This window comes from Enhydra lutris, unplaced genomic scaffold (genome assembly GCF_002288905.1).
Source record: "Enhydra lutris kenyoni isolate GAN:26980312 unplaced genomic scaffold, ASM228890v2 scaffoldscaffold15, whole genome shotgun sequence".
Classification (NCBI taxonomy): Eukaryota; Metazoa; Chordata; class Mammalia; order Carnivora; family Mustelidae; genus Enhydra; species Enhydra lutris.
In genome coordinates, this window is record NW_019154099.1 from 23012108 (window position 1) to 23038938 (window position 26831).

Below are 26831 nucleotides of genomic sequence, written 5' to 3' on the forward strand. Positions count from 1 at the left end.
GACCTTTGACAATAATTATGCTTTTAGCTTTTCCAATGAAACAGGCATTCTTAGAATTCTCTGTAATTTAAAATAATAGTAATAATAATAATGAATTGCCATCAAGGACAACATCCATTGTGTTCTTCAAAGTTTCTCTTAAAAGCTCATGTTGAAAATCTTCCCAGGATTCAACATTAAAGAAAAGTGTGTGTTTCCCTTTATTATACAATGACAGCTACCCAATCCACTGTCCTTCCTTTTAAAATTGGCCTTCTGGAAACCCAGAGCTAATATTAAAGCTCATTTTTAGTAGCTAATCTTACATCTCCCTTCCTATCATGCTCTCCACACTTCTGCACTCATTTAATACATAATTTTAATTTTTCTTCTTTTTAATGATTTTATATTTAAAAAAATATGTACAATATAATTATTCTGGAAGTATGCATAACAAAAAAATGATGAATGAATGCATGCATAAATAAATGAAGGAAGGAACTAATAAATACATTGCAGAGTATGGCATTCATTATTCCCAACAAAAAAACTGGCATGTTCTATCCAATCCTATTTTCCCATCTCATCAAAAAGGTCACAATAGAACAATACCGGAAAAGCTTCAAATAGTGAAATTCAGAAATAATAGCTGATTCCTAACCCAAAGTTAGGAAAACGCCTCTCCCAAATGAAAACTAGATTTAAATATTAATCTAATCTAATATTACCTAATCTATCTAAAATGTTACCTAATCTAATATTAAATAGTAATTAAATATTATGGAAAGAGACCTCTGTGCAACACTGGGACCGTTAAGCAGAGATTAAAAGGGTACAGGTTGGGGGATTTAAAACTTATGTTAGTCTATTTACATCAGGAGTGACAAGTTAGTCATGTCAAAGCAGACATTTGCTTTATGAAGAAATACCTAAAGGCTGTAAATGTAGGAGGGATATGCACTTACTTTAAAGTGTGTGGGCTGTCTGGGAGGGGGACAAAACTTTTGACTTGCCATATTCCAAAACCCTTGCTCTATAATGTTGTTTGGTTGGAAGGGGGGAAAGAGGATTCAAAGGAAGGTCAATCTGTTTTTACAATGGATTGTAAAACTTTTAGAGTGGGAAGAACCAGAACCCTAACTCATTATTTTGGTTTTTTTGTTTTGCTTTGTTTTTGTTTTTGTTTTTTAATTAGAACCCAGAGGTCTAACAGATTCCTAAAGGCAAACAGGGCAACAAAATCTCTGAAGTAAAACTGCTTTAAATTTAAGAAATTTTGTTTGGTGACCCAGACATAATGACAAAAACCTTTCTGAGAGTTTGTGGAGAAATGTCTGTGTTTGAGGCTGGGAAAACCTCTGTGGACCCAGCCACTTGCCACTAACATTGTGTCTTGGGAAAGCGGAGTGAGCACCTGAGCTCTGTGACCTTGGATGGGTTATTTCTGTTGTCGGCACTTTCATATCCTATTCTGAAAGAAGATGGCAGTAACAGTGTCTTCCTCTCAGGGTTCTGTAAAGATTAAATAAGTCCATATATGTAAAATGTCTAAAAATTCAGGTACCTAATAAGTCCTACATGAGAGATTGCTTATTATTATAGCCAATCAGTCCAACTGGCCATATATGTCAAGGTGGGTTCACCATTAATTGGGTTATATATGTAACTGGTGACAGAAAAATGGGCAGAAGCTTTGTGATGATCAAACCGACCATCAAGGGAGGAGTCAGGGATACTTTTTATAATCTCAGGCTTGTTTCTAATTAGCAGTATGTCCTTGAGTAAACCACTTACAGCTCTGAGTCTCAATTTCCATAGCTGAAAGATAAAAAATGAGTTAGTCTAGAGCATCCCTAAGGTCCTTTTGGCCCAAAGATTTTATTAGTCTATGAATCCTCTTAATGAGTATCACATTTTCAGACCTTTGCTACCCATTATGAAAGAAACAGACAAAACACCAGCCAGTTCCCTTCCCTACCAGAGGTTCTGACGCTGTTATGACTCAAGAGCTTTTTAATCCACACTTGCACAACACAGTAACATTCTCAATTATATAAACTTTGTTAAGTATTCCTCAGATTCTGCAGACCAAAGCAGCTTGAGGCCATTGGCAAAGTTTATGCAGAGCCAAGATGACCAGCATTCACAGCTTTCAAGCTCTCGCTTGGGAGAGAACCGTGGCACTCCTATTAAGGCAGAGTCTACACTTTCACATTTTACTGACAAGGGATTACACTCAATAAAAGTTTTTTGACTGACACATAGTTCCTATTACTCAGCTCGTCCTCTGCTGCCAAAGCAGCAACCCAAATAGGTTCACGACCACAAAAGTGAGGAGGCCTTGTCCTCTCCTATCATCAATGATGAGAGGGAGCAATGTGCCTCCCAGCAGGTGGGGCTATGGGGTAATTGTGGCTTCAGTCCTCTTTCTGTCCTTTCCTTGCCCTCAAGACTATTATTTGTTGGCATCTTGTCCCTTTAACATCTTAAACTGATAAATACTATGTAACAAAATGTCAGTGACAGTGGACTTCCCTGAATTTGTATTAAATGTGTATATGATGACCTTTTCTCTCTCTCCCATTAAATTTGGAATTTATAATTGTCCTGAAACTCCTTAGGCCTTCTCTTCTGCGAATAAAAGAAATCAGTAATCTGAACCAGAAAGAAATATATCTATATTTTATTTTATTTTATTTTTTGGTCATTACTCTGTGTGGGAGAAAATATCAGGTCAGAAATGGCTGGGTATCACAGACCACTGCACTGTTTCTGTGGTTGTCCCACGGGTCACCTTGCAGGTCTGAAGCCACACAAAACCTAGGAGGCAAAGCAGTCTCCCTGGGACCGGACAAGCTCATTGCCTTAAGAGTTGATCCATCAGGTATCTGATTACTTAGGCGATCTTTTCTGATGGCATAATCTTCAAGTTCTGTGCATTGGCAGGATGGATGCTTACCTATGGACTTTTTACTCTTTAGAGCTAATAAAATCCACAACAGAAGCCCCTATGAACCCTACATGGGGTATTTGCCTCACAGGAATTGAACCATGTGATGTCTTGTATTAGGTAGCCTATATCTTAATTCAAAACCAGTTTTAAAAGGACTTGTTTTCATGACATCAGGAAACCTTGTCTTCCAGGATAGAGGAGAATGAAACGCTTCATGATTAATGACACTATCTAAATACTGGCACAAGTTGGCGAGCTCTTGCAAAGGAGGCGTGTTTCACTGATTCTGCCCAACACAACAGCTCATTAAGCAATATTTTCCCCATTAATGTTTAGTATTAAACACTGAATGAAAGACTAAATATCATATGGAAAAACAAATTGAAAACAACACAGTAGGGTTTAGAGTACTCAGCCAACAGCCTCCCCTTCATTTGGAAGACAGCTTGCATACCTATTCCAAAGATTAATGAGCAATCAGTTCTAAATTAAACCAAGACCTGCATTTAAATCTTTTTTTCCCTCTGTTGAAAGCATGACTATGAGTTACACTAACTGAGATAAAATACAGTATTAGCCTTTCCATGTGTTGTGTAATGTGGTTAGAAACATGAAAGATTGTTTCTGAAACATTTCTTTCACATTTTTTCATCATTTATTTTCCTGCACAATTTGAAAGGAAATGGGCCATGATGAGGTCAGTAGTTTCTGCCACATGATGTAGAATCTTGCTCTCTGTCAGTCACTCAAAACACAGTCATCTCTTCGAAGATAGAATAAGAAAACTGCTTTTATGAACATCACAGATCCTATCATAGGTGGCTAACATAGAATTTCAATTATATAAAAACTGTCAAAAGAAACTACCTTTTCCGCAGGAGCAGTGATACTGTTATCATGAGTAAAAATAGGGAAGAGCCCACTATATCGCTCAGGCCTCCAGACGCTCATAGGATGCTATTATGAGACACTTTTATAAACAGAGAGGCTCAGTTTAAGCCATAATCTGACTGAATCCTCAAGATTCAAAAGTGGTCCAAAATGAAGTAACTTGATTGGTGGGGCCTGCTTTAGAAAATTTTGATAGGGGAAACAATTCACAAACTTCACCCATTATTTAGGGATTTTTATGAATCAAAATATCAAGGGATAGGATCAAGGCATGGAATTTTTTCTAAATGCCTCAAATCTTACAATAACACATAAGCAGGAACTAAAACAAGCAACACAGACAATATGTGCTATTGACATACGGAAAATGGGAGTCTGATATGAATGTGAGTGGCCAGAGAAGATCTTGTGGAAAAGGTTTGTCTAGGACATCAAAGGATGGGGGTAGTTTTTTAGAACTAAGGAAAAAGATTAACTAACTTTAATTTTGATTAAGAAAGATAATTTCACAGTTATTTAGAAACATAGCTTCATATAACTTAAGTATATCTGTAGGAGGTTGAATTGTGGCTCCAAAAAGGTAAGTTCATATCCAAATCTCTGGAATTGTGAATTTAAATCTCATTTGGAAAAAAGGTCTCTGTAAATGGAATTAAGGATCTAGACATGAGATCATCCTGGATTTTTCTGATGGAACCAACAGCCAATGATAAGTGTCCTTAGAATGGACACACAGACAACAGAAACATAGAAATAAGAAGAGGAAGCAACGTGACCATGAAGGTAGAGACTAACATAATGCAGTCACAAGACAGGGAATATGTGACTTCTAGTAGTAACTGAAGCTTTAAGGAGTAAGATCGCCTCTAAAACTTGCAGAGGGAGTGCAGTCTTGCTGGCACCTTGATTTCTGACCTCTGGCCTCCAGAAATAGGAGAGAAGAAATTTCTGGTTTTTACATAACCAAGTCTGTGGTAATTTGATATAACAGCTACAAGAAACGATTAAAACCTCTTATTCTTATTTGAACTCTCAGTAGATAGCATAATTGTGGATAGAAGAATAACCTTAATTTCCTTCACTGGATTGAAATTATAAGCTCAGAAAAGAATACACTGCGTGTTCCTCTTACTTGCAGGATGTTTCCACAAAATGACCTCAAAGCAAGGGTGATATGAGGTGAAAATATAGCAATGTGTTCAGGAAAGAATCGTCAGCATTCTTGAAAGTGAACTCACTCTCTCATTTGCCTTTCCTGCACCATTGCCTTCCTGTGAAATGCCCCCATCATCCTCCTCCCCATTGCCATCATGGTCATCACGTACAATTACATAGCACTTGCTTTATGCAGGATTTACAGATGAGGAACTGAAAAGCAGAGCTTGAGTCATTGCCCAAAAGTGAAGTAAAGAGAAAGAGTTGACATGAGGAAAAGCAACTGCCAAGTGGTAACACTCTTATAGGTAATGACAAGAATGCATTTGTTCAAGTAACAGATGACGTGTGTCTTCTAAGCACGGGGATCATTCCCCAAACTACGGTTCAGATGAACTGAACTTATATGTAAGGATAAGAGGAGATGCACCATGACTCAAGAGAAGGATGTGCATACAGGGTGCTCCACAGGAGTGTGGGGGAGTTAGAGTCAGGAAAGGGGTAAAGCGAGCGAGCGGCAAGAAGAGTTTAAGTTAAAGATGCTTTTTATCATCATCATTATCATCATTATCACTAAGAAAATCACTAGATCAAGTGGCAGCAACCATAGACTCACTCTCATAACCTGCATTTCTCTGCTAGCTCAGAAGAAAAAAATCGGTATCCGGGGTGGGATGGGGGAACTTCGACTTCCTATGGTTTTTAGAAATTTCAACTTTGAAAGACATTTAAATAGAAAATGAGTTACCTAAAAACACAATCAGAAAGTTTTGAATTGGGTTATATACTGTAGATTTAGTGTACACCAATGAAACCTCCATTGATATGCAGAAAGGTCAGTGTAGCCCATTATGAAGTGATGTTAAATAATGATTAATGTGCTTAATCACCTGGAATTCAGGTGGAGATGTGAGAGGGAAAAAAATGAAGTGGGAAGGCACTTTAATGAGTTCATGGTTTTGCCAAGATAAGCTATCAAAATCTTTATCACAACTTAATTATAAGAATACTTCTGTTGAAATCAAACAAATTGAAAGTAATAAAAATATTTTGAAAGTATCTTATGTCTGATAAATCTTCATCGCTTTATAATCATATAAATGGTTATCAATTTCCTTTGGAGTATGAATTCCATTTATATCAGAAGTATCAGTTTTTTCTTTAATTGTGTCTATTCCATCACAGAAGAATGACATTTTAGTTTTGTCAATCTTGTATGTCTTGAACTTTTATATATAATTCCAGAACAAATAATCAGCATCCTTTTCTGTTCAAGAATTTCTAAAGAGGGTACAGGCAAATTTAAGACCTGTTAAGAACTCTCTTCTGTTCAACAAAAGGGGACTGTCGATGGTAACATAATTTGGATTTGCAAAATGACATGGAGAAATCTAGAAATTCAGAGCTATCAAAAGGGCAACCCAAAGGGAGAGGGACAGAAGTGAGAATGTTTAGTTATGCCACCCCATCCCTCCAAATGTTAACTCAACCTCTGCTGAGAAATGCAAAAGAGCTAAAGTGGGTATATAAGCTTCCTATAAGGCCAACAGAAGCCAATGTGAGGCAGTTTACAATGATATAAATTGGGAAATAAAAATGTAGAGAATATTCATTCTTAAAATAGAGAATATTATTCTTAAACCAAAATATGTAGATAACCTAGGTATCTTGAAAAAATTGCCAACTTTTGCTCTTGTTTTAACATAGCTGGCAACTTTCCGGGGAAAGTTGCTATTAAAATTTTATGTGCGTGTGTGTGTTGTGCACACACACACAGGTATGCCTCAGGAGGAAAATCTCAGACTGTCACAGGAGCTTGTCACTATGCATTTGTGGGTCTAACTTCAGCCATGTATTCCTTAATATTGCCAGGCACTTCTTCTAGTTCTCTCTTTCCCTTTCATTCCCCTCCTTTGCAACAGCATCTTCCATCTCCCTCGCTCTCTATAACCCCTCGTCTCCACCAATTTCCCTTCGCCTCAAAAAAGGCCAGATCAATTCTTGGAAACGGACGTCATCAGCAGGAAAATCCCCCAATCTGCTACCTCTTTACAATCCTTCCTTATTTCTCACTTCTCTTTTCTGCTTTCCTGTGTTTCAAATTAACACTGTCCCGTACGCTCTCACATCCCAGCCCCTCTATGCGCACTCTGCATCCAATTTCCTCCCTGTCCGTGGAACTAAATGTTACCAATTTTGACTCTTCTACCTAGCCTTCAATGTTTCCTTCTTTTCTGGCCCTCAGCACCTCAGCATTTATATATGTCCAAATCTTTTCCTTCTTCAAACAAAGAAAAAAAAAGTTCTCTTTAATCCATTGACTCATTCTTGCTGCGTTAAGCCAAATCTCTTTAAACACATTTCTCTACATTGAATGTCTCTGACTCTTTATTACCCATTGGTGCTTCAAGGTTCTCCCATTTGGCCTCTGCCCACAACATACACTCAATTGCATCTCGGACATTTCTGTTCATCTTCTCCAAAAGTACTTCAAAATCAGCATGTCCAATACGAGGCCTCTCATCTTTTCAAATCCTCTCTTTCAAACTCTGCATCTTTCACTTTACTGTCCCGGTGGGGGCCATGAAGGTTCTTTCTTGACTTAGCCCTCTCCTGAATCAACCCAACTTAACCCTTCGATGTTAGCTCCTACAAAGCATTTAAATCCTTCCATTAATTTACGTCTCCCTTGCACAGCTCTTCGCTTTCAAAGCACTCAGGTGCGCTACTTCATTGGATGTTGGTCTGATTCCCCCAGTAGAAGGGCACAGAACAGTGTTATTCCTTATACATTCCTAGGACTGAGCACCAGGCTGGGACATAATTGGTGCTCAATAAAAATAAATAATAGCTATAAGTGTAAAGCCACTATCAAGAAGGGCAGAAAGCTTCCACTAACTGGAGTTTCTCTATTGTAAGCGCTTTAGAGAAGGAATAATGCTATTTATTTTAATTATGAACTGAACAAGCATAAGGCAGGAACACCTGAGGTTTGAGTTATAAATGTTATATAAAGTGACTGTGATCCTGTGGTGCTAATAAAAGATAAAAATAAAAGTACTGTGTCTTGTACAAATATTTTGATTAATAATTTTGTCAGAATGAAGATCCCCCAGAAGAGGAAAGTCCGTATGGCTCAAAGCTCAGAAATTCTGTCAAGCTAAAATGCCTAACAATCATGATAGTCTTAAATTCCGTGTATTTTTTTTAAGGTTTTATTTATTTATTTATTTGTCTGAGAGAGAGAGAGAGAGAGAGAGAGAGAGCACAAGAGGCAGAGCGGCAGGCAGAGGCAGAGAGAGAAGCAGGCTCCCCACTGAGCAAGGAGCCCGACATGGGACTCGATACCAGGACCCTGGGATCATGACCTGAGCCGCAGGCAGTGGCTTAACCAACTGAGCCACCCAGGCGTCCCAAATTCCGTGTATTTTTTAGCTTATGCAATGCTTTGAAATCTCTCCCCACTGCCCCAAAGCCTAGACTAGTATTTGTTAATTTGGCATAATTTGTCCTTTTATTTTGTGACTACTTAGAGAGAGATCAATTCTCATTGCATTGGGAGTTAATACCCAAGATGTTTTTGATTCAGTTTTTCTCTGAGTATTTGAAACCCAATATCTGGAACAAATATCTGAAATGAATATCTCAAACATAGTAACGTCAAATTTCACGTGAATGGAAATTTGAAACAGACTTAACACATCCCCAGGAAGAGTACCTCAAAGTCATACACTTTTGAAATGTTAGGATTACTTTTGTTTTTAACAAAATCTCTGTGCATAAAAGAATCTGTCTTTTGGATTACTTATAAATGTTACCATTTACATGATTGCTTTTTGCGCAAGCAAAAGTACTCCAAAGTACTATTAGCCTAGCCCCAAATGCTCTCCGCTGCAAAGTGGCAGGAAAGAGCCATTCGTGCTTGCTTGAGATACAATTGAGCTGTGCAGTGGCTGTGCGATTTGAATATGAATATTTCTGGGATTTCCTCATTCTTTGGCCAGCTTTGTTTTGGGACACTAAAAATGAAGTAGCACTAATCCTCTACACAAGCTTTTCAGAAAACATCATCTCTCTTGCAGGACGCTCCTTGCAGAAAATACCCGACTATGTAAAACTTACATCGTTAGTTTTGTCCATTTTTCCATGTTGTGATCATTCCCAAATTACTGTAAGTGTCAGGGTGAAATATAGCAGGCGACCTTGTTTTAGTCAAGCTACTAAAAAAGAATTCCAAACCAGCAAATATTGTCATGTCATTTCTTTTCATTAAAAGATAGAATTCTCTCTCTGAATTCATCACTTAGTATGTTAGATTAAATCTTCCCTACTGCTTTGACCTACAGATGATTGGTTTCTCTTTTTTCTGCATTTATCTCTGCCCTTGTCTTTTAATTTCTGTAACACAGGTAACAGTATTAAGGAGCTTACATGGACACGGTGCTGATACGTCATAGTAGAAAGTTTAGTGTTCTGGACTTCTTATTTCACGGATTCAGTACTCTTTATGCTGATGAGGTTCCATATGATTAAACCTGCATAAGGAAACTTGCTTCCCATTGATGTTTTCAAACATGCCTCGATGTAATGGTCCAAAATGTGTAAGAAAGTTGAAGATAAAAGAAAATAGAAAAGAATGGATCAGTTATTAGAGATAAATTTTCAAACACACTCATTACGCATACACCGGTCAAATGTCCAAAGACACCCATCTGGATCCCTAAAAATAATCAAATCACAGTAGCTCCATTGGTGAGTTATTATGCCGCAGTCTCCAAAGTAAGAGGGGTAAAGAACACTAACAATAACTAATATATTGTTGAAGTAAATGGCGATAACCCTGAAGGAATATATTTTTCCCTTTTTTCCCTTCCTGCAATTTCACCGTCTCTCAATGACTAGAATTAGAAATATAAACACAGAAATGGCAGAGGAAGAGACAGTCTAGTGCCTTTGGAGCTAGCTTTATAATTTTTAAAAGATCCACCCCTGCTTTGTTATTTTGTGCAATGAAAACTCTCAGCAGTTCCCTTCACAGGGGAGTCTTCCATTTCCGACTTGGCATTCCTCCTCCATGATACAAGGTCACTCAATTATCCTCTCTTCAGATGCCAGTCCCACCGAAGGAAACTACTCTACTGAGGAAGCTCCTAGTGATGGTGCAATTGTACAAACAGAAACAAAGTACTGGCATCTTGCTAAAATGTGTTTTCCCAAGCAAGTGAAGTGTAATTTTCAGCTTTACAGTATCAACTACAAAACTGCACATAAAATGTGAGTACCTAGTCAAAAGGAAACAATCGTTCTTCATTCCAAGCCAGTCATACCTTTTGTATTACCCTGCATAGTATCATTTATTTAAGTCAGAGTAACCTATCCATAGACAGGGGAAATCCATTTAGAAAAGTATTACATTAGCACAGCAATTGCTAGCAAAATTCTCGTCAAAGGATGGCAGGAAGAGGCTAGCAATGGCCTCCTTTTTTCCTTTTAAACAGTACAACTGCACTGATTTACGCAGTTTAGAAGATCTGTAAAACTCTTGCTGAGAATTAAAAACATTTTTTCTTGAATTTGTTGTTAAGTGATATGTCATTCCACTACTCACTTAGATAAGTTCTTGAGGTAGGATTTTTCAAAATGCCCTCCCATTACTCAATGAAATTTCAAAGCAATGGTAAATTCCTCTAGAAAACCACTGTTAAACTTTGAGTGGCACCCTTCTTAACTCTTCGCTCACAGACTTATGGGGATTGATTGCTTCCACAGTTAAACAGAATATCTACTTTAATCTCCTCTAACTGCTGTTGACCTATCTCTGCCATTGCTTCCCAAGTATATAATAAATCAAGAGCATTTTACATGAAAAATGAAGTAATTACTCAGTGAATCCAATGGCTAATTGCACACAGAGGCCTCTGGGAAATATGGGACAAATCAGTGTCAGATTTCAAAAGGCAGAAAGGAAGTTGAAGTTAATAACTCTCAAATACTGACAGGTTGAAAAGGACTTGAAATGCACCATTTCTTCAGACACAGAATCCCCACTTAAGGGAACTGGAAAATTCTAGCTATACACCCAGTCTTTACGCCAATAATAGTACTGACAGCTGAGAAAATAGAACCTATTGCACTAAAGTGAACTATTTCAGGGAAAAAGTAACTACCTTTTATTATCATTTGTATGAAGTTTTCTGAGCAACAAAAAGGTCTGTGTCTTTTTCTTTTTGTTTGCACATCAGTAGAGTCAAATTTGCTCCAAAAACTAATAACTACACTGTTTGTTGAGATGTAATGAAATCTGATTGTCTCTCAAATACTCAATAAAACTGCATGGGAACTGAATATTATGCAATCTCTTTTTATTAGAAGAAGTCTATTTTAAAGTTGTTTTTTTCCTGTTTGCAAAAGTATCTGATAGATCAAACTGATTTGTTTTTTTTTTTTTTTTTTTTTTTTTTTTTTTTTTTCTTCTTGTATCTGTTTTACACGGTAGGTAGTATATATCTGTGACATAAAAACATGATATACACCACTGTTGCAGAACAAAGATATGAAGCAAAAGCCTCCTCATACAGATCAATACCATATAAACACAAGATAGTACTGCATACTACAAAGAAATTATATTACCATACTGTGGGCGGGGGGGAAGGAAAAGGACTTTACTTGTTTCAGAAAAAAAAAAAAATCTCCTTTTGCAGGAATTTAATGATCCACAACTTTTATAAGAGTCATAAATACACACAGAGTGCATTCACACAATACACCATGAGTGCACGCGCACGCACACACACACACACACACACACACACATACACCTATATCTCCTTGCAATGTAATTAAGTTATGCTGATATATTTATTGTCAATCATTACTGGTAGAATAAGCAATAATTTCTCTGCTTTCAATATCAAATTTAAGCACAGGTTTTAATTTCAACTCCTTTTTAAGATTCTCCTACTTCCTTTTGATATGACCTCTGGTTTTGAAGGTTTTTTGTCTATGAAAAGAAATTATTAATACTGTGAGAGCATGGGAAGATATGTGTTTGTGACAAGGATTCCCAGTGGCCAACCTTTCAGACTTCATTATTTTTAGACAGTGTGTGGCTTATCTCCTGAAACCATCTCAAATGAGATGAAAACTTAACGCTGACTTAGTAGCATTTTACTTCCCTCTTACTGCAGGGCTTTGAGTATTAGGTATCTATTAATCAAGGCAGGTTGATTCCATAGTCATATCTCTATTCAGGGGCTTCTTATCCCTGTGTTAAGTGTCTTTGTGGTATCTTTTTTTTTAAGTAATCTATGACGTTAATAAGAAAATGGAAAAAAAAGTCTCATTGTTTAATAATCTAGTATCACATTCATGCTAAAAGAAATGCTATTTAGAAATTAGCAGAATCCTCCATATACAATTAGTAATGCCTATGTCCATGTGCCTTCTGATCCAATGAAAACATAAAAATATGGTTAACATCACCCACACAGTCTTCCCTTCCCCCTCTTTTTACCAGCAAATAAGTTGAAGGAGAGGGAATAAGAGATTTTAGCCAATTATAGCACAAGTAAATCCTTTGCTGGTGTTTGTTGCATTATCATTCTGAGAATTTACTCTGCGGAGAACACTGACTTCTGAAATACTTTACTAATGGAAGTGTTTATCTCCCTTTACCTGCAACTCCCTGACTTCTACCACTATTTCCTCAGGCCAGGTCATGATGCTAGGTGCTTGATGGGTGGTTTTTGTTTCTTTGTTTGTTTGTTTTAATTTTCCATTGTTTTCCCCATGCTTATTATCATGAAGTACTGGAGTGCCTTAAGAAATAGGACTTTAAAAATAACTTTAAATGATTAAAAAGTGTTAGAGGTAAAATAAAAAAAAAAAAAATCCCTGTTTTGTTTTTGAAACCTTTTGTGTGTGTATGTGTGTGTTTCCTTTGTCGCCTGTCTTTGATCCCTTTTATCCTCTGCTTTCTTGGTAATATTAGTTCTATCAGACTCTGATGGTGATAAGAACTCTGGTCTAAAGAACAAAAGACAAATGAGAACTTGCTGATAATAAATAGCTCCACTTTTGCATTTATTTTCAGACTGGGAGGATGCTGCACTTTATACCTATCAAGTTCAGGAAAACAACAGCTTTTATCCCCATTTAATCTCAAGGGATTGCTGTGATGTACTCATTAAAAGTTATATATGGAGAGCTGATTAAAAATCATTGTTTTCAACCTGGCAGTGGAAAGCACCATGACCAACAAGACATAAAGTTAAAATAAAAGGATAGTATGTCATGAGCATCTCAAGAAGCAATCTTCTTTTTTCATTCACTTGAGATTCTTTACAATCAAGAATCTGTACTAAAGAAAGAAGGTCTCATCCAAATTTTAGCAGCTCTTCTAAGAAATATCAATCATGTTTTCAGATTCATTTGGGGTGGTGGTCTACTCCCTACACCTGTAAAATATAAGAAGCCTCCTGGACAAACAAGGAGAAGAGATTTTTATTTGAGGCTTTCAGTAGTATTCATTTAAAAATACTGTTTATGCATTCTAATAATGAAGCATTAAAACAAACATGTTTATGGAATTTTAAGTTAGACTCCCATCATGCGATTATTAATCAATAACAAAATGGAACTTAGAGACTTAGGGTATAGACTCCCTATAACTTAAATTCTCTGGGTTATAAAATTTCCTTCTCTGTAAGATGAGGAAAATGTCTACACATCTCTAATTGCTCTATTTCTTTTATCCCCAGATATTTTATGTGTCTACTTAATAAGTAGAGATCTCTATGCTTAAACATGTCCTATAAGTCAGCATACCAGGTGTCCAAATAAGAGTTAGAAGAGATTTACGATTAGACTGGCGAGTTTTAATATTTACGACACTGAAAATGAGTTCTAAATGGAGAAACAAATTTAAATGTTTTGTTTTTACATTCTTAGCAATTAATTGTAGTGTTATTTTCTGTTCCAAATATATAAATATTTGATTGATTTTATCTTTTATTGCTCACTCCCATATCATTATAGCCATTCTCCTTGGCTTTCACTTTTCTTTCTACCTGTTACTAGCATTTGGCTATTACAATAATTTTGCAATACACTATTTCAAACTAAGTGACAATATGAGAACCAACGATAGTTTTTAGAAAATGGTTTAACTACAGATAAGATGTAGCAGCTTAAAGATATGCATAACTCAAAGCATCTATGAAAAAGTTAAAAGGTTAAAGGTTATCCCATGGTCTTAGCAACCCAGCTTCATGCAGGTTGAGGAAGTCACTTGTGCACTCATAGACCCTCCAGTTCTGGCAGTTCCCGGCTGCTGGGATTCAAGGCTTCTGGACTGATGTTATTTCTGGCAGAGAGGCATAAAACCAGAGCCTCTACTTGAAGCAATGGTGAAAGGGCACCAGCTGTTTCCAGATAATTGTGGATATGTTCCAGATTATTAATCTATTCCTTTTTAAAATTTTAACTCACTTTCTATTTTCTCATAATGACCACTGAACCCCTTTCTACATCTCATGGCTGATACTTTTCTTCAGGTCAAATATTGAGAATACGTAAAAATAAACAGAAAGTACAAAACTATTTAGCTCTTCATAAATTAATCATCAAATTCCCTTTGCCTTTGAGTATAATAATTATTTTGAGAAAAGATTTATTTTATTTTTTAATAAATCATTGTTCTCTGGATCCTAAGATCCTTTTTTAGCTAGATCCTGAAATGTTAGTCAGTTAATTTGGGTGTAGATAATCAACTTAGTGGTAGAAGTCAGCAGAATAGACAGGATGTGAAAGTTTTCTGAAATACATTGTTCAAAAAAAGAAAGGAAGAAAGACTTACCAACAACATGATGAGTTTGATTCCTTTTATATTTATACCTACATCTATTTATAGATCTTGAAAACATACACAAGACTAAAGTGGGAGACAGGAGCTTATGGAAATTTTTACTATCTATATTTTTACATACCTATAGTATTTAACTTTTTTCTTTTTTCGATTTTTATAAAAAATGATTTTTAGAGTAAAACTACTTTAAAAAAAAAAGATTTTATTTATTTATTTGACAGAGAGATCACAAGTAGGTAGAGAGGCAGGCAGAGAGAGAAGGGGAGGCAGGCTCCCCGCTGTGCAGAGAGCCTGATGAGGGGCTTGATCCCAAGACCCTGAGATCATGACTTGAACCAAAGGCAGAGGCTTAACCAACTGAGCCACCCAGGCACTCCTATAGTAAAACTACTTTAAAAGAATGTAGGAAGACAATGAGAATAAAAGAAATATCTGCAGTGGTTTTATTATTTAGTTGAACATGAAATATAAGATAACCACTGAGTTGAATTAAGTTATAAACAATTTTCTAAGCCATGATAAAGTATATTATGCTTCTTTTTTTTTAAGATTTTATTTATTTATTTGACAGACAGAATCACAAGTAGGCAGAGAGGCAGAGAGAGAGGAGGAAGCAGGCTCCCCACTGAGCAGAGAGCCCAACATGGGGCTTGATCCCAGGACCCTGGGATCATGACCCAAGCCGAAGGCAGAGGCTTTAACCCACTGAGCCACCCAGGCACCCCTGTTTCTAAAATTGTTATATAGAGAGGTCTATAAGTTCCATATAGACCTCTAAGTTTTAAGTTTTACATAAAGGTTCTAGTAGTTAAATAACTAAAAAAGAAATGAAAAGCACAGATATAAAATAGAAAGTAGTAAAAGTATGTGCACTTACATACTGGGAGAAATAGTACAATAACAGTGAAAATACTGAGTATATAGATTAAGTTTACAAAATACATGAAGAGGGTCTAGGTATGCTTCTCTCATTTTTGATGAGTAAACACTATTTTTTTTTATCAATATCCTATACGATGGTTAAGAAATTGACATGAGGGGCCCCTGGGTGGCTCAGTGGGTTAAGCTTCTGCCTTTGGCTCAGGTCATGATCTCGGGGTCCTGGGATCGAGCCCCGCATTGGGCTCTCTGCTCAGCAGGGAGCCTGCTTCCCTTCTTTTCTCTCTGCCTGCCTCTCTGCCTACTTGTGATCTCTATCAAATAAATAAATACAATCTTTAAAAAAAAAAAGAAATTGGTACGAACACATTCTACTGAAAGGATCCATGTGCTTTTAAAAAATTAGTTTTAATGTCCCTATTGATCATAACAGTTTGTTTAGCAGTATTTAACTTTCAAGACAGATTTCCCATATGCTTCTATTAGAAGCAAAAATAAAGCAAGAAAGTCTTATTTTAAAAACATGAAATTTTAAGAAAACAAATCATCATCATAAAGTGAAGTAAAATATACCACATTGAAGTTAAAATACACCAAAAGAGAAGATTTTTCCTGAAAATTCCTCTAAACCTTATTCATGTAGTTTCCCATGTATAGCAAGTATCAATGTACGATAATTAAGCAAAGAGCAGTGAATTATTCAAAGTTTCAGCATCCATATTTCAGTCTTCAGCAATTTAACAATCAAAATACTTCTAAAATCTACTTCACTTTAAAAGTATCATATCCCAATTTTACACACTCACTGATAAAAACATTTGCTTTTAGGCATTTTTCCTCATGTCACTGAATTTAAATAGACAAAATATCATTACCTATTCATTGCAAGAAACCCTTATTTAACCACAACATTATCTTAATTTGTTTATGCTGTTAGTTTTAAGAGACATAAACTTAGAGAGAGGTCAACAAGTATTTTCCATAGCTCTCCAACTATTTATTAATTGACTATACAATCTAAGAATATGTTTTGATTGAAATGCAACTAAATATGAGGGTGCAGAAAGAAAAACCAAAATCACAAAAACAAAAACAAAATGAACAAAAAAAAAACTCCACCGGAACTAATTTTATTTAATTAAATCTAATTTGGGATCACTGGCTGACTTCTGGAGCTCTGTAGGAGCCACACATTTATTAAGGATGAAAATCTATCCAATAATGAAAATAATGAAAATCCATCCATACTTTCAAATCCATCCAATTTGAAAGTATGACTGAAAAGAACATTATGAAATGGTTATCATGGCAGCACAGACACGTTGTTTTGACGCAATTGTCTTCCTTACTCTTGCTTTTAGGAATGCTATTTTCATTAATGCTGATTAATGTTGGTATTTCAACTCAAAGAATGAACCAGATGACTTCAAGATTTAAAATTCAACTGGTCCCAACTCTATGATGTCATTTTGACAAAGCTATATAATTCAGAAGAGTCAGGGCAATGTTTGGAGAAAAGTCAGGAGAATCTGAAAACTCTAGTTTCATAAAGATGAACAGATATTTTTAAAGGATGCCTTAATTAAAATATTATTGCATGTCTCTTTCCCATTCTTTCTCATATACACTTTCTCTTTACATTGGCCTTAGTTGCAGGCATTCCTACAAGAGTTATACTAAATCATGACTCTTCACTCAGTGTAACTGTCTAGTGAATGCAGCATACATCAAGGCTGACAGTCTTTTTAGTACTCTTATGAATACTGGCAGCATAATCTGTTGTTAGAGATTCTGAAATTCATAACAAATTCAAAAATAGCTCTTGTCAAGTGTGACAAAAGCTACAGTCATTAATACCTGGCAGGCATATTTTATTATAAAACAGTGGCTCACCTTTTGGTTTCCCTCAATTTACTATATAAAAATACACTTGGCCCCAAAGTGTATGATGACTCTGTAATAGAGAAGTGTTACCGAGTCCCGTGATCCAAAGCTCTTTCTGTATGTTTACATGGCATAAATGGACCCCGAACCAGTGACCCACTAAATTTTTCTGGCATTCTGATTACTGAGAGATGATAACAGAATAATATTTAAATGATATTTTTCAGAACATGCAACACTGGAAAATCAGAATAGAGCCACTTCAATATTTAGTAACAGTAGAAATGATAAACTATGTGGAGGGCACATTAAAAATTGTTAGCAAAATGGAAAACATTTTCTTGACGTGCCTGGTTTCTTCGGCAGCAATTTACTACGAGGCCCTGAGTTACAGAGTAAGATGCTCCCTTTAGACACACACACACTCCCACACACAGAGAACATTTTTGCGACTCCTTTAAGTCCAAAACACTATACTATTATCACACAAATTCTTGCTGAAACTCTTAGAACAATAAGATGTTAGGTTTGCTGTACATACTAGCATTTTTTCTCCCCAGCTCTAGACTAAATAACCTAGATGTGAGAACAATAGCTGGAATAATCTCAAATACAAAAATTTATGCCACTTTGTTTATAAAGATTCATTTTAACTTAAGTTATGATGCACCAGAATTTTATACCAAACTTGGTTAATTCAGAAATGTAAGCGGTGAAAAGCTATCCCTGGCTATCTAGAAAACAGATACTATAATTGCCAGTGGATTCTGGAAAATTCTATGTTTTCTTTAAAATCATGCTCAGGAAGGGCTCTGATGGAGACTACTTGAGTACCTTCTCTCCAGTTTTCTAAGAGCCAATGACACCATCACTGGCAGCTCCACCATAATTCACAGTACTGGAACAGTAGCATGAGTGAACAGTCCCTCTCAGGATTATGTTAGTTACCAGAAGAAAGTTTCAAAGTTTAACTCCAAAACGTCCACCCTGAAGTGTTTTTGTAAAGAATCCTAGCCTTTTTATGATAATATCAATGAGATGAAGTAATCAGTTATCAAATGTAATTTTTTTCTATTTTATTTATTTGAGAGAGAGACAGAATGCACATGAGTGAAAGGAGGGGCAGAGGGGGAAGCAGGCTCCCTACTGAGCAGGGAGCCGATGTGGGGCTTTATCCCAGGACTCTGAGATCATGACCTGAGCTGAAGGCAGACACTTAACCGACTGAGCCACCCAGGCGCCCCTCCAATGGTATCTTAAAAACCATACTTGTATATGCACATGGGAATACATGTACATATCTTTTTGACCCATTAAGTTTAGAAAGCAATTTTTCAAGTATTATTTCACTCGATTATCCTCACTGTCCATATAGTTTTAGGGAAAGCATTACTGGCATTTTATAGATTAAGCAATTTGATTTTATTATGTGACTTATTCAATGTCATACACCTTAGGGACTAAGGTAGCTGAAGCCCCAACACAGGTCTTCTGAGTCCTCACCTAGCGTCCCCTCCTCTGTGCCTTATCTTCCCCTTCCCAGTGCCTCCCTTCCTTTTGTACAAGGAAAGATGCAACTGAATCAAAATATTAATTAATAACAGGAATAAGTTTAATCACTTAGCACAATTTCTTTCACTATAAAAATAAACTTATTTCTTTGGTTTTTACAAAAATTTTGTTGTGTACTCCTTTTATGGTCTTCTAAATTCTTCCCATATATTGTCACATTTCATTCTCACCTGTCTGTGATGGGAAAGCAAGACTCAAAAGGAAGCCTTGTCTTCCTATAATTAATGTGGTTTCTGCCGCTGAATTTTAGTAGTTAAAAACTCTCACACATCTCTTGGAAGGATTTTGGGGGTACAACATACAATTTTTTAAATCACAGCTCTAAATGAATCGACTTCTTTGGCTCTCAACACTATTGTTCTGAAGAATACACCTCAACCTGAGAGGTGGGGGGAAAGGATGGAGATAATGTATAGCTGGCATGTGTTTCGTGGGAGTGCTGGGAGTGTGCTCAGGTATTTCTAATTATCTGCCTAGATGAGAACCACTAGTTGCATTGCACACAGCGATCATGAGCACCCTGGTTATGAGCACCCTTGAGTTTTCATGGCTCATTAGTCAGCTAATGATGCATTATGTTCAGCGAGTGCTGAGCACTGGCATGACTCTTGGTGGATACAGAGTCTGGATTGGAGTGAACCCGAAACCTATCTATGTGTTGAATTAACTATTTAATTAACTAATTATATAATTAACAGACAGTTTTTTTTATCTACGTAACAAACAGGTAAGAAGACAGGATCGGTTGACATTTTACAGAGCATAAAAGGCCTACTGAGAATGTGACATTTAAACAGAAAATTTCAAAGAAGTGAAGCAGTTTGAAGATACCTGGGTGGAGAGCATTCCAGGAAGAATTAGCTTTGCATGTCTGCAGAATAAACGCAGGCCTGTAGTGCTGACACTGAGAGAAATAAGGGAGATGTGTGGAGAGATGAGGTCAAGGAGACAGCCAGCGGCCAGATTCTGTAGAGCCTTGCAGACTATTGAAAAGTCTTTAGTGTTTACTCTGTAAAGATTAACACAGAAGTCATTCAAACAGTTATTCTAATTAAAATAAATCTTTTATCCAGGGCACATTGGTCACTGAATAACTTAGTCACTGAACAGGAAGTCCTATAGGCTTTGGGTATTCAGTGACCGAAGTGAGGTAAACATTTTTTTCACAAGTTCTTGTTAAAAGCTACTGGGTAAAATTTTCATTAAACACTGAAAGGACCCTCCAAGTTAATCATTGTGAATTCTTCCTGTGCAAAAACGAATGTGCTTTTCTCTTTGACAAGGCCACTAGAAAACAAAAAATGCAATACAGGAATACAAGAAGGTAAGATTTTTTTTTCTGTACTTCTCATTAGAGTTACCTTGGTTGTCTAATTCAGTGACAAGAATACTCTTAGAAAGTCCTTCATGCTAATGGTGTTCAGACAATATAAATGTTTCACTTATATTTTCATTAATTAGTGCTTTGTGCTCTTCGTTTCTGCGTATTATTCACAGAGACAGAATGAAAGGTAATGGAATAACAATTAAAATATGAATATGGAAAGCAATTAGGAGTGGGGGAAATATCTTCAAAGAGCATATATAACTAGAAGGTAATGATTTAATCCTTTCATATATACAAATGTTCAGCAAACACCATCCACAATTAAAAAGTTCAGAGAAATTATTTTTGCCAGAATGGCAAAGTTTGTGTGTGTGTGTGTGTGTGTGTGTGTAGAAAGAGAGAGAGAGAGAGAAAGAGATTTAGTTTAAGGAACTGTCTTACACAACTGTGGAATCTCTCAAGTTCAAAACCTATAGAGTATGCTGTTAGTGGACTGGAGAACTGGGGAAGAGTTGCAGTTTGAGTCCAAAGGATGTCTGCTGGCAAATACCCTCTTCTCTGGGAAAGCCACTTATTTATTTATGCTTTTTTCTATTAAGGTCTTCAAATGATTGGACAAGGCCCACAACAATTATAGAGGATAATCTGCTTTACTCAGTCTGCTAATGTAAATGTTAATTTCATGTAAAAATAACTTCACAATGCCATGCTGAACAATGTTTGCTCAAGTATCTGAGTATTGTGACGTAAATAACTTGACACATAAAATTAACCATCATGCATGGGATGAAGTACACTACAGGTCTGGAGTGAAAAGATTCTCTCTGGGGAGTGTGAAAGGTTTGTCTCAACAGAACCTTTGGCAAAAGCTTATTCTTCAGTGAGAAGTGTATATTATCAATATAGTATCTCATGATTCTAAGCCATTAAGTAAAATAGAAGTAAAACTTTAAACTATATATGTATTGTTTTTTATCTATAAAGACATTTAAATATTTTTGTGTCTGCTCATAGGAAGATTTTTTTAAAGTCTTTCTTCCTTTACTTCCAAACTGTTCAGAAGGATGGTCTACATCCACCGCCTTCCTGTCTTTAACATCACCCAAGACCTTCCTACAGTCTACTGAAGCCACTTTCACTGAAGCCACCACCATTGACCTCTTCACGGCTAATGGGCATTTTCCAGTCTTACTAATTGTAGAGCCTTTTTGTTCTTCATACTCAACATTACCTTCTGAAAGTCTACGATCTTCTTTGTTTCCTTTGTGGGCTATTGTCTAATCATCCCAGGATTTTGTAGAGTCTCTTCTCCCTCTACACAAATTCCAGAGTCAGTATCGTTCACTTAGACTGATCTGAAATGTCTGTAATTTGGGAAAATTTACTTTCTATCTCCTGAAACTCTCAGGTAACTTTTGGGTTATATTCAAGTTCTTTACATGATGTCCCAGGCCCTGTGGACCAGAGTCAGCCTTCCTCTCTTTTGCTTTTGCACTACACAATGAATACCACATGACATCTTTGTGCAAACTGGGACATTTCCTTCTTTTCTGCCTTACTACTTCCTTCACCCTCCCTAACCATAGATCTGACATCTCATCCTCATCAGTAAGATTTAGTTCAAATAGGACTTCCCTGGAAATTCTTCCTAAGAGCCACACACTCAGGTATTTTATGTTTCTTCCTCTTGTTGAGTGAAATAAAGAAATAAAAATTCTGACATATCTCAACCATGAACTTGTACTCTTTTTTGTGTTGTATGACACTCCATATAAAGCATGTAGACACTGAAATAAGCACTATTTCAAAACACAGAAGCATAAAGAAAGATGTTCCCTGAATTTAAAAAGTTTATAATCCAGACAACCTAAGAGCCCTATAGTAAAAAGAACTGTGGTTTTTGAAACTTGATAGATAAGGATATCAGTTTTTTTTAATTGATCCATTAATTTATAAATATAAAATAGTGGACTGGACTGAATAAGATATTTAAAAATAATTAGTATAAATTATGTAAATAGGAATATTGTTTTAAACATCTGTGGGTAATACAATATTTAATAATGTTATACTGAATGTGAAATGCTTTCCTAAATAACTGAAGTTAGATGGCAAGACTTGTAGACTTCAGTGGGCACATAGAATTATCAACTCTAACTTGTTATTTCATTGGTGGAGAACTTAACAAAATTATGACTGACCCCAACTTTATGAGAACCATAGGTACTGTGAGTGTCACTATGGGCTATTTCCGCTCTAAATGCTATTGAAGTAGTTTCTATATTAGAATCTTTGTATGGAACCATTCATGTTTGACAAGCATCTTGTGATAGGCTGCAAAAGGGATCACAAATCCCCATTCTACCCTACAATCACATTATTTTTGCACTATGACTTGCCAGCTTCTCCCATTGATTATGTCAAGTCTATTTATGTAAGCCTTGTATCTTGATGGGCTGGAATCAATGGAACTGTGCCAGTTCTAAGCTTAGGACTCAGGAGATCTTTCCCAGTGCCACTTCCATCACCAAGACACTGTAAAGCTGTCCTTGAGAACAAGCTTATGCTAGCCTGCAAGATGATGGAAACATGTGGCCTAAATGCCCTTCACCTAGACCAACAGGACATTAATAACCAGAGATATGAGTGAGACCATCTTAGACCACGCATCCCCTACCCAATCCGCCACATGACCAGCAGCTAAATACGGTCAAAGGAAACAGCCAATGATTAGAGAAAACACCCAGCTGAGCTCAGCCCCAGTTGCAGACCCACAGAATTTAAGCTAAACAATTGGTCACTACATTAAATCATGCAATTTTAGGGGTTTTTTTTTGTTTGTTTGCTTTAGTTTGGTTTTACACAGTAACAGATAATTAATATACACCCATAGGTTATTTCTTATAAACACTAAAAGTTTAACATTTACTACTTTTTTTTTTAACCTTACTATCTCTCCAAAATTCATTTCTAAGAGATTCCCAAAATCTCCTAGGTTGTGACTCATAATTTAGAATATGAACAACTGACCGCTGAATAGCCTTCTAAATAAAAGTAAGCAATAATACATTGAATTTTGGGGGGAGAGCTATTTATACACACGTATTTAAAAAGAAACTACTGAAAAACAAATTGTAGGTTCATATAAGCACAGTACATTGTAGTGCTGGTTTTGCAAATTTAGTAATTTTAGTAGGAAATTAAATTTGATCTGAACCACATATCAAACTGCCAGTTCTATTCATGTAAACTAAATGTAACTTATGTTGCCTGAACATAAACAGAAAACTAGATATTAAGCTTTCTTTACATGGCAACTAAAGTTTAAAGTTCTCCTAAAAGCTCTCAAGGATAATTTTATATTAGAAGTCACCCAGGATACAATTAAAATTTTATGACACTTGTCAGGAAATGTCTTGAGAACGTAATGCACATTTATTTCTGTGTATGAGTAATTAATAACCATTCCCAAATGGGTACCTCTTGTGCAAAAGGAACGGAGGATTCCCTTTGGGTAGATTATAACTGCTGTGTCATACCTTACATATACATAGACCATTAATGGTAATTAAAATTCATTTTGTAACAGTGATAAGCTAAGGGATCATTAAAGGTCATGACTTTGTCCTTAATTATTTGGGTTATTGTTTTTATTTAATTAGATAAGCTTCATGAGTCTTTGGTTGCAGCATGGCTCTAAACTGAGCAACACACCTCAAAAGATTATGTCTTTGATAGCCTTGGCTGCTCTTTCTTAAGATCACAGAAGTAACTTATTGTACTCTACACACCACAGATTCAGTCAGGTAAATCTCTGGGTAAGAATAAATTGGATGAGGAAAAGAATTTTGACAATTCAACTCAATTCAACTAATGTGGCATTTTAAACATATTCACTGAAGAAGAAACCCTTCTTCCTTGTCAGTGTAAATGGCAGCCTAATTCATTCCACTACTTTTTCTACCATGAAAGACTCTAAAGAGTAGTGCCAAAATGGGGCATTCCCTCCATATACAAAGTCCCAAGAATCTCTTAGATTTAATACAAGTCATGTAAGAGTTAAGACTCTTTATTCCTTTCAAAAGCAATGTAAGGAAAGCAGAGAAGATCCGAGGGTTAATTGCAATGAGAGTGTATTCGTGTCTTAGGGCTGTCATACTAAATTACCACAAATTGGGTGGCTTATAACAACAGAATTTTTTTCTCTTAGAGTTGAAGGTGGAGTCCAGAATCAAGGTATCAGTAGGGCTATGCTCCCTCTTAAGGCACTGGGGAAACTTTTTCTTGTCCTTTCCAATTTCTGGTGGTTTCTGGTGTTCCCTGGTTTCTGGCAATCTAACTCCAATCTGCCTCTGTCTTTATAGGGCCATCTTCTCTTATTGTTTCTGTATCTTCGCATGATTTTCCTCTTCCTTCCTTTCTTCCTTCCTTCCTTCCTTCCTTTTTTTTTCATAAATACATCAATCATTGGATTTAGGACCTTAATCCAGTATGACTTCTTAACCAATTATATCAGCAAAGAAACTATTTCCAAAAAAAGTCACATTATATACTCAATCATAGGCAAAACACAGAAAGAACTAGAAAAATGTGTTCATATATCTCCATGACCCAGAGAATCAAAGATGTTCACTGAAGTTTTATGTATCTGTAAAATAACGGAATTGAATTACATATGCTCTTCTAGTTTTTTACTTCCTGCAATGTTTGTTTGCATTTTAAAGACTTGAACATATAGGTAAAGTGAGTTAAGGAGACTTACTGAGAAAGTTCCTGTAGGAAGTAGTAGATGAGAAGCCATTGAATGAAGTGATGTGAAAGTTTTTGGTGGGCTTAGACTAGTAATCATCTTCACCATACATTATTTCATTTATACTTGCTTTATTAAGGTCTGTGTGAAGTATCAAACAGACTATTTCCACTAATGACACCAAGCTATAAAACTAAATTAAATTTGACCAGCAGATTTTACTAATAATGAGTGGAAGGTTAGTTCTAAATATCAACTAGACTAAGCTATAGCACCAAGTTATGCAATCAAATTTTAATCTCGGTGTGGTTGTGAAAGTATTTTATATTGTGGTTAACATCTGTAATCATTTGAATATAAGAACACTACCCTATATGATATGAATGAGCTTCATTCAACTAGTTGAGGGACTTAAGAGAAAAAATTGAGGTATCCTGGGCAAGGAGAAATTCTGTTTCAAGACAGCAACACTGACCCCTGCCTGTTTGCAGCCTGTCATCCCACCCTATGAAGTTTGGACTTGCCAGCTTGCAAAAACATGGGAGCCAATTGCTTAAAAATAAATCCCTTTATGTTTGCATGTATTTTACATTTACATTTACATTTAAAATTTTATATATCATTCTCCTGGTTCTGTTTCTCAGGAGAACTCCTACAAATAAAAAAGAGTGAGTTACATAGTCATCGGGATAGAGAAATTTACAATATTTATAATTTTCAGATTAATATGTATGTATTTAAAGTTATATAGTCATAAAATATACCTCTAACTTAGGAGAAACATAAAGATTATTACAATTGAGCATTGATCTGAATATCTTTACTTTTTTTTTTTTAAGATTTTATTAATTTGAGCATGAGAGAGATCATGAGAGAGAGCATGAGCAGGAGAGAGAAGAGGAAGCAGGTTCCCCACTGAACAAGGAGCCAAATGCAGGGTTTGATCCCAGGACCCTGGGATCCGGACCTGAGCCAAAGGCAGACGCTTAACCAACTGAGCCACCCAGGCATCTCTGGAATATCTTTTATTTACAATAATTTTATTTTTTTCCTTTTTTATTCTTTCTACATACTCATTAACATAATGGTGTTCTTGAGGAAGAGAATAAAATAATTTTAATTCAACTGCACATTAGACTGAATATCATAGGCACATTATTCTTTCCTATCACTAGAAAATAGAATAAAATAATAAGCAGCATATGTAATTTGCACCTCAAACATGAATTTGTAATCTGGCCAGGTGGCATAATTCTTCTCAATCTGAGAAATGAATATTTGTCCCATAAGCTTATTAAGTGCACTGTAAAGTGGTTAAAGAGGGAAAAGAGAAAAGTCAGTTGAATTAAACATTTCCAAAAAGACATTTCTAATTTTTTTTTTCTTTCAAACAACATGTATTATAAACAAATAATCCAAATAACATATAGAAATGAAATATAGTGGTGTCCCACTATAAGAATTTTGTCTCTAATCGAAAATCATCTAGACCCAAACTACCCTCTATGTGCTATACAGGGAGTGAGACAGAATTGGGAACATCATTTGTTATCCTAAGATTATATGAATGCAC

At 36.0% G+C, this 26831-nt stretch overlaps 1 protein-coding gene and 1 pseudogene across 1 annotated transcript in view; both read right to left on the bottom strand.

Moving 5' to 3' along the window:
• LOC111147165 overlaps positions 1–21687 on the bottom strand; it is a 29498-nt pseudogene extending 7811 nt beyond the window's left edge.
• LOC111147021 (protocadherin 9) overlaps positions 1–26831 on the bottom strand; it is an 899956-nt gene that overhangs the window by 206516 nt on the left and 666609 nt on the right. The window lies entirely within an intron of this gene.